Source organism: Prionailurus viverrinus, chromosome B3, assembly GCF_022837055.1.
Source record: "Prionailurus viverrinus isolate Anna chromosome B3, UM_Priviv_1.0, whole genome shotgun sequence".
In the NCBI taxonomy this organism is placed as follows: domain Eukaryota; kingdom Metazoa; phylum Chordata; class Mammalia; order Carnivora; family Felidae; genus Prionailurus; species Prionailurus viverrinus.
In genome coordinates, this window is record NC_062566.1 from 120,143,737 (window position 1) to 120,159,205 (window position 15,469).

Here is a 15,469-nt window from a genome sequence, read left to right on the forward strand (position 1 = left end):
CTTGGCACCCTTTCTCTTCAAATGAAGTTCCGTTAGCTTTTTCACTTACACTTTAAACCAAGACATTTAAAATTTTTTTTAATGTTTATTCATTTTTGAAACAGAGAGAGACAGAGCATGAATGGGGGAAGGTCATAGAGAGAGGGAGACACAGAATCTGAAACAGGCTGCAGGCTCTGAACTGTCAGCACAGAGCCCGATGCAGGGCTCGAACTCACAGACCGCGAGATCATGACCTGAGCCAAAGTCGGACGCCCAACCGACTGAGCCACCCAGGTGCCCCTAAACCAAGACATTTAAACTGACAATAGCCAGAAAAATAAAGAGAGAGACACTATGGGGTTTTTTAAATCTCAGCTCTGGAAAACCAATATGCGTGTTCATTCTTCCAGGATTCATACTTAGTCTAGAAGACACAGTCCAGATGTGCAATGCTCTTTGGTGAGATTTAAAGTCTTCATCTGGCCCAGGGTATGTGGAATCTTTGAAGCTTCCTCTGAACAGAGGTATATGCAGTAAAATATCACCTCTGGTTGCCCACAAGAGGAGCTTCCTCACCTTCTAATTTGGCCAGATTTCTGTGATAGCCTTTGTTCAGAAAGGATGAGTTGTGTATTAATGGGTACTAAATACCTTATACTACCAAAGAGTGTTCCTTTTCATCTTCTGGTACCAGATGATCACAGTAATCTAGGGAGAACATTATTTTGTGCTGAGGTGACTTTTTCTTCTGAATACTTCAAAGTGAAACTATCATTAAACCTGAGTGGCAGTCATTATTTGCCTCTAAAACCCAAAGGAACAGATGAGTGGGGACTGTCTAAATGGCAAAGGGCATGACAACTGAGAGAATTCTAAACCTGATACTCAACCTATCCCTTGTCATGAGGACAATGATATGGAGATAGATTTTATACTATGGAGGGTCCACATAAGAGAGATATTCTCCAATTGTGGTCTGTCAATTAAAAAACACTCAACAAGAATTTGTTTAATGCCTACCATGTGCAGTGTTGTCCCTGAGCCACATCACTCTCTGGGAACTGTTCTTCAGAGCAAACAATAAGCCACACTCATGAGCAACTTCTTAACAGCTATGACCTTAAAGGATAGAAGTGTGGTTTCACATTAAAGTTTTCCAACTGGAATTAAATGCTGGAAAAGGCATGGGAGTCAGAGACACAGCTAATCCCACATCCTATAGACAGATACAGAAGACTTACTTAGAAAAGACTTTGCTAGAAACATGATTCACCCCAGTTTGAAATGTCTTAAAGGGAAATGTTCACAATTTTCCATGGAAGCTCAAATTCATGGTCTGTTAGAAGCTGGTATCCCCCTATTTCCTTGAATTTAAAGGAGAATATTTTTCTTTCTCTTTTTGAATTTTTCACCTCCTGTTATTTCCTTACAGTGTAATGCTTACCCTATTCCATTATCATTTCCGTGTAACTGTGGTTTGGAAGTTGATACCTAAGGATTTCTAAAGAGTTGGCCAAATATCCTTGGAAGGTACCTTGATGATTATCTCAGATCCACTAAGATATCTGCATTTTATATCGCATACAAATTAAAAATAAGTGCATTTTTGCTATAAAAAAGACTGAAAAATCCTATTTAAATAACCCTGTGTGGAACTCTTTTATAATCAATTCTTTAAATTATTCCCTTACTAAAATTTGAGGTAAATGAATGTAGCAAGGTTCTCTGGCACTTGGATCATTAAGTATCTGCCTTCCTTTACCATATCATAAAAGATAGTCTTTTGCCTTGGTTTTCCTTCCTTTGTCTATTTAAAGAATGCTTTGCCTGCATGCCTTTGACACATTGCATTTCATACCCTGCTTAGCCTTTGCTGGTCAAGAGAGCTTGGGTTTTCTTTTTTAGAAGGTCCATTTGCTTAGAGACAAATTATATGAAATGATATCAGTAAAGGTGGCCTTGGGTGATGAACATGTGCTCATATCATTCATGTGCATGCCCTTCAACCCAGTACAAATTAACTTTTAATATGTTAATTAAATCATTGGCTCCTTAAGAACAGAGAGCACATCTCTATCCTCCCTTCTCTCTCAGTCTTTCTGTCTTCTATCGTGCCTAGTAGGGTGTTGTATACTTTGTGATTGCACTGAGGAAAGGGTGCTGGCACACTTTGAAGACATAGTAATATAATAATAATAAAACCTTCTATTTTCTTTTCTAGTTTCCTAATCTAAACTCTGTATCTTTCTATCAATCACTCTTATGGTTCCCCTCAGCTTCCTTCATTTCAATTGTATTCTTCCCATAAGAAAATGAACAAACCAATGTCAATTTTCAGGTGGCAATCTCATGCATTTCCATGGCTTTATTTACTATGTATGCAGGTGACAGCCTGCTCATTCCATCAATCACAGAGGTAAATTCCCATGAGTCCCCGAGATGCCTCGATTTATTATCCCTGGACTATTCCCTTTGAGAGATTTATCAAAGAAAGGGTGTTTCAGAGAAACCTAACAATCTTTGCATTGAGGTTCACTCAATCATTCAGACAGTCTAAGGAATCACATTTGTGAAGCCTCTTGATGCATAAAATAATGCAAAGAGAGGAATAAAACTTACCCTGAACTTGCACTAGTGGGAAAGCCATGAATTGTAGTGATTAAAAACACAGACTTTGGATTCAGCCAGTCTGGATGCAAATCACAGCACACCAATTACTGGCTGTGTGATGAGGGCCAGTTCCTGAATCTCAGTTTCCTCATATGCGAAAAGAAGTAAGAATATCTACCTCATAGGACTGCTGAGAAAATTGAATGAGATAATGGTTGTAAATATGAAACCTAGTAAGATGTGCATTTTCCTACAACTGTAACTATAGTTATTCTTAAAGGCTGCAAAATGGCCAATCTCATTATGAGAAGGTTTCTTATTTCAGTTTCACAGATTCCTTTAGTTAAATCTCATTTTTCAAAATATCTCTATTGAACATGGTAGGGAGCACATATTATCAGACACCACCAGTCCTGTTTTGCCATCTGCAGCATTATCAAGGGGCAGGGGAGCCATCTCATCACATTACGAATTTGGCAGAAGGATTAAAGATGTATATAGTTTTGAATCATAGGCTATGTGTTAATTAGTATAAAAGCCAAAGGAGTACTTGATTTTAAGTTCAACTTGAAATTTTTAATTTATTTCTCAGTTCAGTGGGAGAGTAATATTAATAGCTAGCATTAATGGAGTGATTACTCTGTGCCAGGCACTAGATTCCCTAGCACAAATATTTCTCAATTTAGGGGAACATTCTGTAGGTCTCTGGGACAACAATCCTTGGGTAGGGAATAATTATTGTGCCTTCTCCTCAAGTGAATCAAAATTCAAATTCAGTTCTCCTTTGACTTTAGATATGCCAACATCTGGCATCTACTTTGACATCTATGTCTCACCAGGCCATTTATAACTCTCTGATTTTGTCTTCATTCTGAAGGCTGCTTTTTAATGAATTCCTCACCAATGTACAAAGGCCTTAAAATTCAGTGCATTTTCACAGTCAGAGGCATATTTTTAGGGATCAGCTGTGTTATCATGTTGGGTCATTTGCGACATCACTAGGATAGTCCTTATTGCCCAATTTTTATTTATTCAATGAAAAAGCAGAGGACAGTTAACACTAAATGACAAATCTGAAAAACTTATAAATGGGGTAACTAAGGGGCTACACTAGGCTGAAAGCAGTAATTTCATGGCAGGAAGAATGCCTAAAGGGCTTATTTCAAATTCTGATGATGCAGCAGATCTAGATGCTAGCATTTTATAGTAATGCCTGAACTGACAAACATTAACCAGAGATCATTGCCCATGATACAGGTGGCAATCTATCATGGTAAATGTCAGTCTGGGGAAGACTTTAAAAGCCAAAAAACAAAGAAGATCAGACACAAAGCTCATCCAATTGGACTTTGCTCCCTAGAGGACTTGTAAATTCAGATTATAATTGGGTGACCTCTGCTCTTTATAAGTTCTCAAAAAGTCCTCTCGCTCTGGGTGGTATTGTTTATTGCCCTACATGATTACATATCAGGAGAAGAGAGGCAATCTTTGCATGACACAAAGATTTCCAGGTTCTACATGACGGCCCATGTATTCCAAGCTACATTCAAGTCAATAAAATTTCAAAGTAGCACGAGTGATGGAGTTGGATCCATCCATGTGAATCAGTATTAATAAAATTTAACTCTCAAATTTATTTTTTTTTCAAATCAGAAAGCTAATCCAAAGATCCTAAGCAGAATATATCAGCTTCCCCTTTTAGATCTAATATCCTTATTTCAATCAATAGTATGGTAGAAATCTCCTATTAATATGTTTTTAAAACATAAAACTGAAATACAACACTCAACTGATGAAAAAATTCTAGGACTCTTGTTACAGAAATAAAGCCTAAATCACTAGCAGAATACAAAATCTTTCAAAATGACCTCAACTTAACTTTCCAATCTTTTTCCTACATTTCTACTCATCTCCAAAATTTATACCTAAACTATAGCTACATGGATCTGTTGCAGTTTCTCTAAAATGTCATGGACTTTTACCTGTTTCTTGCACTTAAATGACCCACTTCCCTTCTCTGTATGAACAATTCCAAATCAGTCTTCAAACTCCAGCTCAACTACAACTCACAGAGCTGGTTGCCTCCTCCACTATCTGTGCAGAGTCGATCTATCAGAGCCTCTGCCACATTGTGCTGGCCTCTGACCACATCACAGAGAGTGAAGAACTCTATTTTGCCTTTGTATTTGCAGTACTCAGAATTTCATTTAAGAGTCAGTGGACAATAAATAATATATATATTTTTTTCTGAATGAATCATTCCCAGGGATGTTGTGTATATCTGTGCAGGTTATGCATAACATAACTCTGAGAGCCCCAATTCAGAGAGATTATGATGTGAACAGGAGGCCTGCAGTTGTGAGGTGCACACCAGGAGCAACAACATGTGGCAGACTCAGTTATTCAAGATGAAAGTTCTATATTCCCTCATGCTGAATGTTAGTATTTTATGCTACTCAAGCCCTCTTCCATTGGTTGCCAAATCCTGATAAATCAGGATTAGCTAGGTTTTGCTGTAGTAACAAACAGTTCCAAAATCTCATTATTTAACCCAAGAAAAGTGACTCACTCGTCACACATGTACAATACAATTCTTCTCCAGATTGTCTTTCAGAGAACCAGACTGACATAGGTTACAGCTTGACATATGGTCATGATCCTTGAGATGTTAAAATCAGAATGTGGCAGATGATGTACTGGCTTTTTGAGCTTCTGTTTAGATGTGGCACATATCACTTCCAGTAACATCTCAGTGACCAAAGAAAAACATGTAGCCATGATACAAAGGTCAAAGAAAATGAAATTCTACCACATATTCTAAAGAAGGGGAAAATATTCATAAATAGGAGTATCTCCTATTTATATTCCATTTATCTGGTTTAATTCCTTCTTACTTTATCCTTGGACTATTACAATCACCTACATAGCCTCTCTGCCTCCCTTTTCTTTCTTCTATCTTGCCCTCATAACTTCTTTCCATCAATGGCAGACTCATCTTCTTAAAACACAACTCTTTCTTCTTTCAAAGAAGACATTTTTAATTAAACACCTTTAGTGATTATTCCACTGATTACCAAATTAAGCCTCAATTTGTTCATCAAATCCCTCCTTTCATTCATTCTACAATTTTTGTGTTCTTAATGGGAATCAGGCATTTAAGAAACAAAGAAAAGAGTTCCTGGATTTAACATAGCTTATAGCCAGGCATAAAGAGAAAATGAGGGCATTTCAGAGTGATGCTATAGTGGCATACTTCAGTGGTAAGATCAAGAAGTGAATAACTTTGATTGGAAGTCAGTAAAGGCATCTCCGAGGAGGTGATGCTTAAGGTGGTTCTTGGATTTTTAATATATGCTTTCTAGGCAAATATAGTTGAAAATGGGCAAACTAGGGAGGAGTGAAGGAAGAGGGAAGAGAGTAGATAAAGATAGATGGAGGCATGAAAATTGGTGTGGTGTAAGAAATGTAAATGGTGAGGAGTAGCCAAGATAGTGGAACAGCATGGATGTTTTTTGTGTGTTTCGTGTCCATGAAATACAGCAGACCAACACTAAACCATCCTACACATCTAGAAAACTGATTGGAGGATTAACACATCAATCTGCACAACCTGAACCACAGAATTCAGCACGTATGCAGTACAGAGAAGTGAATTTGGGGAGCAGGAAGCCGCAGAGGGTAGGGAGCCACTTTTGTGGGCAGAGAGAGGACAGAGACTGGGGAGGGGAGGAGCATATGGGAAAAGCACCCCTCCCCAAAAGCAGCTGAAGAGAAAGTGGAAAATTGGAAATAGCCGCAGGGAGTAAACTAAAAACGGAGAAAGGAGAGAGGAGAGGGTTTAAATTCCATTAAGACTGTAAACAAGGGGAGCGCAAAGGCTGCAACTCCACAGCTCCATAACTGGTGGTGCTCTGGTGGGAAGGGCAAATCCCCAGGAACAGAGTGGGGTCCGGGAGGTTCTTGGGCCACACAGGGAAAAGCGGTCCCACTGCTGGAAGGACACTTGGTAGAGACTGTTGAAGCCACCTGGTCCCAGCAGACCCTGGAAAACGGCCACATTCGCTGGTGTTGAAACAGGTTCGTAAGGGTGAAGCCTGGTGCCAGATGTGTGTTGTGATTTTCCATAATCCCTGAAACACCGCTGCTACACTATCTCATGAACTTTTTCTAGGGCAGGTTGGCACCTGGCCATAGTCTCAGGGACCAGCAGCAGCAGGGTCCAGCAAGTGTTCCTGGGTGCAGCCGATTGCTCAGTGAGACCCTCCCACAGAGGGGCGGAATGGGTCAAAGCCGCAGTCCTTCAGAAGGAAGGGGCCAGGGAAAACAGCCACATTTGAGACAAAACTCGGGGGAGATTTACTGCCTGGGGCCTGGTCATGGAGAGTGAAGAAGCGGGGAGTGGATGAAAGCTGTAGACAGAGGACTGGTGCGCAATTGGTGATCCCATAGAACAGACTGGGTAACTGAGTGGCACCATCTTCACCGCTCCCACGTATGTGCATACGCACCTACGAGCTTTGCAACAATTCACCCCAGTAGGCTAGCAGCACCATCTAGTGGAGAGCGGAGCTGTTACACTGAGCCCTGCCAAACTGGGCTGGCTTCGCTCTTCAAGAACACAAGTCTTACCGTGTGCTTAGTTTATGGACTATAAAGCGCTACATAAACAGACTTCTAAGGGAAAAGGAAGTAATTTCTGTCCTACTTCAATCTGTTAGCAGGTCCATCTATTCAATTTTCTCTCTTTTCTTTTTTTTTCAAGTTTAGACTTCTTTTCCTTTTCTTGAATACAGAAAGAGAAAAAATTCATTTCTATTTTCATTTTTTAAAAATATTTTTAATTTTTATTACTAAGTTTTTAACTTTTGTGTAATTTTTTCAAATTCTATTTTACTTCCATCATTTTATTTTAGTCTACTTCAGTGTATTCAATTTTTCAAAATCTCAAACGATTTCTTTTTTTCTCTCCCTCCCATTTTTTTCTCTAATCTGTCAAACCATTTTGAATACCCAGACCATAAGACACCTAGGATCTAGCATCATTTATTCAATTTGTTTGTGTGTGTGTGTGTGTGCTTAATTGTTTAAGTTTAATATTTTTTTAATTTATTTTTTTAATTTCAATTTTTCTACCTCATTAATTCCTTTTCTCCCTTCAAAATGACAAAATGAAGGAATTCATTCCAAAAGAAAGATCACGAAGAAACGACAGCCAGGATTTAACCAACACAGGTATAAGAAAGATGTCTGAATCAGAATTTAGAACCACGATAATAAGAATAATAGCTGGAGTTAAAAACAGATTAGAATCCCTTTCTGCAGAGATAAAAGAAATAAAAAATAGCCAGAATGAAATTAAAAATTCTATAAATGAGCTGTAATCACAGATGGATGCAGCGACAGCCAGGAAGGGTGAGACAGAACAGAGAATCAGCGATATAGAGGACACATTTATAGAGACTAATGAAGCAAAAAAAAAGAGGGAGATTGAGGCAAAAGAGCACGATTTAAGAATTAGAGAAATCAGTGACTCATTAAAAAGGAACATCAGAATCATAGGGGTCCAAGAAGAGGAAGAGAGAGAAAAGGGGGTATGTGAGCAAATCATAGTGGAAAACGTTCTAACCTGTGGAAAGACACAGACATCAATATCCAGGAAGCACAGAGGACCCCCATTATATTCAACAAAAACCAACCATCAACAAGGAATAGCATAGTCAAATTCAGAAAATACTCAGGCAAGGAGAGAATCATGAGAGCAGCAAAGGAAAAAAATTCCTTAACCTACAATGGAAGACAGATCAGGATTGCAGCAGACCTATCCACAGAAACTTGGCAGGCCAGAAAGGAGTGGCAGGATATACTCAGTGTGCTGAATCAGAAAAATATGTATCCAAGAATTCTTTAACCAGCAAGGCTGTCATTCAAAATAGAAGGAGAGATAAAAAGTTTCCCAGACAAAGAAAAATTAAAGGAGTCTGTGACCACTAAACCAGCTCTGCAAGAAATTTTAAGGGGGAACTCTCTGAGGGGAGAAAAGATGAAAAAAATATATATATACATATATGTGTAAATATATACATATATGTATATAAATATACGTATATATATGTTTATATATTTATATATATATTAAATATACGTAAATATATATACATATATGTATATATGTGTATAAATATATATATATTTACATATATAAATATAAACATATATGTATATATGTGTATAAATATATACATATATGTATATATGTGTATAAATATATATATTTACATATAAAAATATATACATATATTTATATATGTAAATATATATATAATGTGTATAACATATATATATTTATATATGTTATACACATTATAAATATATATATTTATATAAATATAAATACACACAAATATTTATATTTATATATAAATATTTATATATTTTTTATTTATATATAAAATATTTATATATATAAATATATATATAATATAAAATATTATAAATCTATAAATATAAATATATAAAATAAATATAATGAATATACAAATATATAAAAATATATAAATATTATAAATATATATAAATATATATAAATATATATTTTATTTATATATAAAATATTTATATATTTTTTTATTTATATATAAAATATATATATATATATAAATAAATGTATACACATACATGTATATATGTGTATAAATATATATATATTTACATATACAAATATATACATATATATATAAATATACATATATATATACATACATATATATAAATATACATATAAATATATATATAATGTGTATAACATATATATATTTATGTATTTATATACATAAATATATATATGTTATACAAATTATAAATATATATATTTATATAAATGTAAATATACACAAATATTTACATTTATATATATATAAATAAAAGCCAAAAGCAACAAAAGATTAGAAAGGACCAGAGAACACCACCAGAAACTCCAACTCTACAAACACCATAATGGCAATAAATTCATATCTTTCAGTACTCACTCTAAGCGTCAATGGACTCAATGCTCTGATCAAAAGACACAGGATAACAGAATGGATAAGAAAAAAAGATCCATCTATATGCTGTTTACAAGAGACCCACTTTAGACCTAAAGACACCTTCATATTGAAAATAAGGGGATGGGGGCGCCTGGGTGGCGCAGTCGGTTAAGCGTCCGACTTCAGCCAGGTCACGATCTCGCGGTCTGTGAGTTCGAGCCCCGCGTCGGGCTCTGGGCTGATGGCTCAGAGCCTGGAACCTGTTTCCGATTCTGTGTCTCCCTCTCTCTCTGCCCCTCCCCCATTCATGCTCTGTCTCTCTCTGTCCCAAAAATAAATAAACGTTGGGAAAAAAAAAAAAAAAAGAAAATAAGGGGATGGAGAACCATCTATCTTGCTAATGGTCAACAAAAGAAAGCCGGAGTAGCCACACTTATATCAGACAATCTAGACATTAAAATAAAGACTGTATTGGGGCACCTGGGTGGCTCAGTCAGTTGAGCGTCCGGCTTCGGCTCAGGTCATGATCTCATGGTTTGTGAGTTTAAGCCCTGCATCAGGCTCTGTGCTGACAGCTCAGAGCCTGGAGCCTGTTTCTGATTCTGTGTCTCCCTCTCTCTCTGCTCCTCCCCTGCTCATGCTCTTTCTCTTTCTCTCTCAAAAATAAATAAATAAACATTAAAAAAATACAAAAAATAAAATAAAGACTGTATCAAGAGATGAAGAAGGGCATTATATCATAACGAAGGGGTGTATCCACCAAGAAGACCTAAAAATTGTAAATATTTATGTGCCAGATGTGTGAGAACCCAAATATATAAATCAATTAATCACAAACATGAAGAAACTCATCGATAGTAATACCATAACTGTAGGAGACTTCAACACCCCACTCACAGCACTGGACAGATCATCTAATCAAAAAATCAACAAGGAAACAATGGCTTTGAATGGCATGCTGTACCAGATGGACTTAGATATGTTCAGGACATTTCATCCTAAAGCAGCAGAATATACATTCTTCTCCAGTGGACATGGAATGTTCTCCAGAACAGACCATATACTGGGACACAAACCAGCCCTAAGTAAATACAAAAGATCGAGATCATACCGTACATATTTTCAGACCACAATGCTATGAAACTCGAAATCAACCACATGAAAAAATTTGGAAAGGTAACAAATACTTGGAGACTGAAGAACATCCTACTGAAGAATGAATGGGCTAACCAAGAAGTTAAAGAGGAAATTAAAAAGTATATGGTGGTCAATGAAAATGATAACACTACAACCCAAAACCTCTGGGACACAGCAAAGGCGGTCCTAAGAGGAAAGTATATAGCAATCCAGGCATTCCTAGAGAAGGAAGAAAGGTCTCAGAAACACAACCTAACCTTACGCCTTAAGGAGCTGGAAAAAGAACAGCAAATAAAACCCCAAACCAGCAGAAGACAGGAAATAAAGATTAGAGCAGAAATTAATGCTATTGAAACCAAAAAAACCCCAGAAAAACAAAACAAAACAAAACAAAAAAAAAAACAGTAGAACAGATCAATGAAAGCAGAAGTTGGTTCTTTGAAAGAATTAACAAAATTGATAAACCACTAGTCAGTTTGATCAAGATGAAAAAGGAAAAGACCCAAATAAGTAATATCAAGAATGAAAGAGGAGAGATCACAACCAACACAACAGAAATAAAAACAATAATAAGAGAATATTTTGAGCAATTATATGCCAATAAAATGGGCAATCTGGAAGAAATGGACAAATTCCTAGACACATATACACTACCAAAACTGAAACAGGAAGAAACAGAAAATTTGAACAGACCCATAACCAGTAAGGAAATCGAATTAGTAATCAAAAATCTGCCAAAAAACAAGACTCCAGGGCCAGATGGCTTTCCAGGGGAATTCTACCAAACATTTAAAGAAGAGTTAACACCTATTCTCTTGAAACTGTTCCAAAAAATGTAAATGGAAGGACAACTTCCAAAGTCTTTCTATGAGGCCAGCTTTACTCTGATTCCAAAACCAGACAGAGACCCCACTAAAAAGGAGAACTATAGACCAATTTCCCTGATGAACATGGATGCAAAAATCCTCAACAAGATATTAGCCAACCGGCTCCACCAATACATTAAAAACACTATTCAACACGACCAAGTGGGATTTATACCTGGGATGCAGGGCTGTTTCAATATCCACAAAACAATTAACATGATTCATCACATCAATAAAAGAAAGGACAAAAACCATATGATCCTCTCAATAGATGCAGAGAAACCATTTGACAAAATACAACATCCTTTCTTGATAAAAACCCTCAAGAAAGTAGGGATAGAAGGACAATACCTCCAGATCATAAAAGCCATATATGAAAGACCCAACGCTAAATCATCCTCAATGTGGAAAAACTGACAGCTTTCCCCCTAAAGTCAGGAACAAGACAGGGATGTCCACTCTTGCCACTGTTATTCAACATAGTATCGGGAGTCTTAGCCTCTGCAGTCAGACAACACAAAGAAATAAAAGTCATCCAAGTCACACAGAAGGAGGCCAAACTTTCACTCTTCACAGATGACATGATACTCTATATGGAAAACCCAAAAGATTCCACTAAAAAACTTCTAGAACTGATCCATGAATTCAGTAAAGTAGCAGTATATAAAATCAACCCACAGAAAACAGTTTGAATCCTATACACCAATAATGAAGCATCAGAATGAGAAATCAAGGAATCCATCCCATTTATAATTGCACCCAAACCAGTAAAATAACTAGGAAGAAAACCTAACTGAAGGGATGAAAAATCTATACGCTGAAAACTATAGAAAGCTTATGAAAGAAATTGAAGAAGACACAAAGAAATGGAAAAACATTCCATGCTCATGAGAGAAAATATTGTTAAAATGTCTATAACTATCCAAAGCAATCTACCTATTCAATGCAATCCATAGCATTCTTCACAGAGCTAGAACAAATAATCCTAAAATTTGTATGGAACCAGAAAAGACCCTGAAGAGCCAGAGCAATCTTGAAAAAGAAAACCAAAACAGGAAGAATCACAATCCCGGACTTCGAGCTATACCACAAAGCTGTGGTCATCAAGATAGTATGGTATTGGCATAAGAACAGACACTCAGATCGATGGAACAGAATAGAGAACCCAGAAATGGACCCACAAACATATGGCCAACTAATCTTTGACAAAGCAGGAAAGAGTATTCAATGGAATAAAGACAATCTCTTCAGCAAGTGGTGCTGGGAAAACTGGACAGCGACATGCAGAGGAATGAACCTGGACCACTTTCTGACACCACAGACAAAAATAAACTCAAAATGGATGAAAGACCTCAATGTAAGACAGGAAGCCATCAAAATCCTCAAGGAGAAAGCAGGCAAAAACCTCTCTGATCTTGGCCGCAGCAACTTCTTACTCAACACGTCTCCGGAGGCAAGGGAAACAAAAGCAAAAATGAACTACTGGGACCTCATCAAAATAAAAAGCTTCTGCACAGAGAAGGAAACAATCAGCAAAACTAAAAGGCAACAGAGAGAATGGGAGAAGATATTTGCAAATGACATATCAGATAATATCAGACATATCCAAAATCTACAAAGAACTTATCAAACTCAACACCCAAAAAACAAAGAATCCAGTGAAGAAATGGGCAAAAGACATGAACAGACACTTCTCCAAAGAAGACATCTAGATGGCCAACCGACACATGAAAAAATGCTCAACATCACTCATCATCAGGGAAGTACAAATCAAAACCACAGTGAGATACCACCTTACACCTTCAGAATGGCTAACATTAACAACTCAGGCAACAACAGATGTTGGGGAGGATGCGGAGAAAGAGGATCTCTTTTGCGTTGTTGGTGGGAATGCAAGCTGGTGCAGCCACTCTGGAAAACAGTATGGAGGTTTCTCAAAAAACTAAAAATAGAACTACCCTATGACCCAGCAATTGCACCACTAGGCATTTATCCCAGGGATACAGGTGTGCTGTTTCGAAGGGACACATGCACCCCCATGTTTATAGCGGCACTCTCAACAATAGCCAAAGTATGGAAAGAGCCCAAATGTCCATTGATGTATGAATGATAAAGAAAATGTGGTATATATATATATATATATATATATATAATGGAGTATTACTTGGCAATCAAAAAGAATGAAATGTTGCCATTTGCAACTACATGGATGGAACTGGAGGGTATTATGCTAAGTGAAATTAGAGAAAAACAAAATCATATGACTTCACTCATATGAGGACTTTAAGAGACAAAACAGATGAACATAAGGGAAGGGAAACAAAAATAATATAAAACGAGGGAGGGGGACAACAGAGAAGAGACTCATAAATATGGAGAATAAACTGAGTGTTACTGGAGGAGTTGTGGGAGGGAGGATAGGCTAAATGGGTAAGGGGCACTAAGGAATCTACTCCTGAAATCATTGTTGCACTATATGCTAACTTGGATGTAAATTTTAAAAAATTTTAAAAAAATTAAAAAAAAGAAATGTAAATGGTTCTGTAGGCTGGAAGAGAAGGAGTTCATGTGGTAGATTGGATCAGTTCTGAGGAGTAGAAAGTACACTTGGAAATAGAGATTGAAGTCAGGTGAGAAATGGAGGAGGCTTACAGGTGGTTAAGGAGTTTGGCCTTTGTCCTTTGGGAAATGTAGAATAATTCAATAGTTTTAAGCAGGATATGATGTAATCTGATTTGCACTTAAGGTTTACCCTGGTGTTAGTATGAATGCTGAAGTGAAAGGCAGGGAAAATCTATTTTGGGGTGACTTTTACTGAGTGTGGTGGTGAATTTTATGTGTCAGGGCCATAGCGTGCCCATATATTTGGTCAAACATTGTTCTGGGTGTTTCTGTGAAGGTGTTTTGGATGAAAGTAATATTTAAATGGGTAGACTTTGAGTAAAGCAGATTGCTGTACCTAATGTGGCTGAGCTTCATCGGGTCAGTTGAAGATCTAAGTAGAATAAAAAGACTGTTCTCCCCTGAGGAAGAGAGAATTCTTCAGCAAACTGCCTTCAGACTTTATCTGCAACATCACTTTTTCCTGGTTCTAGAGCAGAGTACTCCTAGACTCAACTGGAACATTGGCTCTTCTGTGTCTCTAGCCCATGAGCCCACTCTGCAGATTTTTGACTTGTCAGCCTCCATATCAGTGTAAACCAAGACTTTATAATAAATCTCGCTCCCTCCCTTTCTCACCCCCTCCTCCTTTCTCTCTCCCTTCTCTCTGTCTCTCTTTTCTCTGTATCTCTCTTTTCTCTCTCTCTCTGTTGATTCTGTTTCTCTGGAGTATCCTGACTAGTATAAATTTTGGTACTGGGAGTGGTTCTGGAAGAACAGAATCTTAGGGATTAATTTTCTGAGTTCACAACAATGTGAATGTACTAACATTACTGAATTACACACTTACAAGTGGTGAAGATGATGAATTTTATTTTATGTGTTTTCATCACAGCTAAAAATAAAAAGTATTTTTTATTAGTAAAAAAAAAAAAAGAGAAGAAAGAATCTGGGTGGCCACATATATAATACTTTTGGATGTTTTTGTCAAAGTAACAATCTTAAATGGTTTAGCATTTGACAAGTCAGGAAATAGTCTAAGAAAACTTAATTGACTTGCCCAAGGCACCAAAGCTTAAAGTGGAGGAGGTATGTCTTGAACTTACATTTGCTGATGTAGTTTCCTATATTTTCACCCATTACTCCAAAACTGAAGGAAAACCTTGATTTCAGTCCAAGGACTTTACATTTGAATTACAATTTGCAGTTCTCTGGAAATAGCTCAGTACTTTCCAGGATGGCCACAATGTA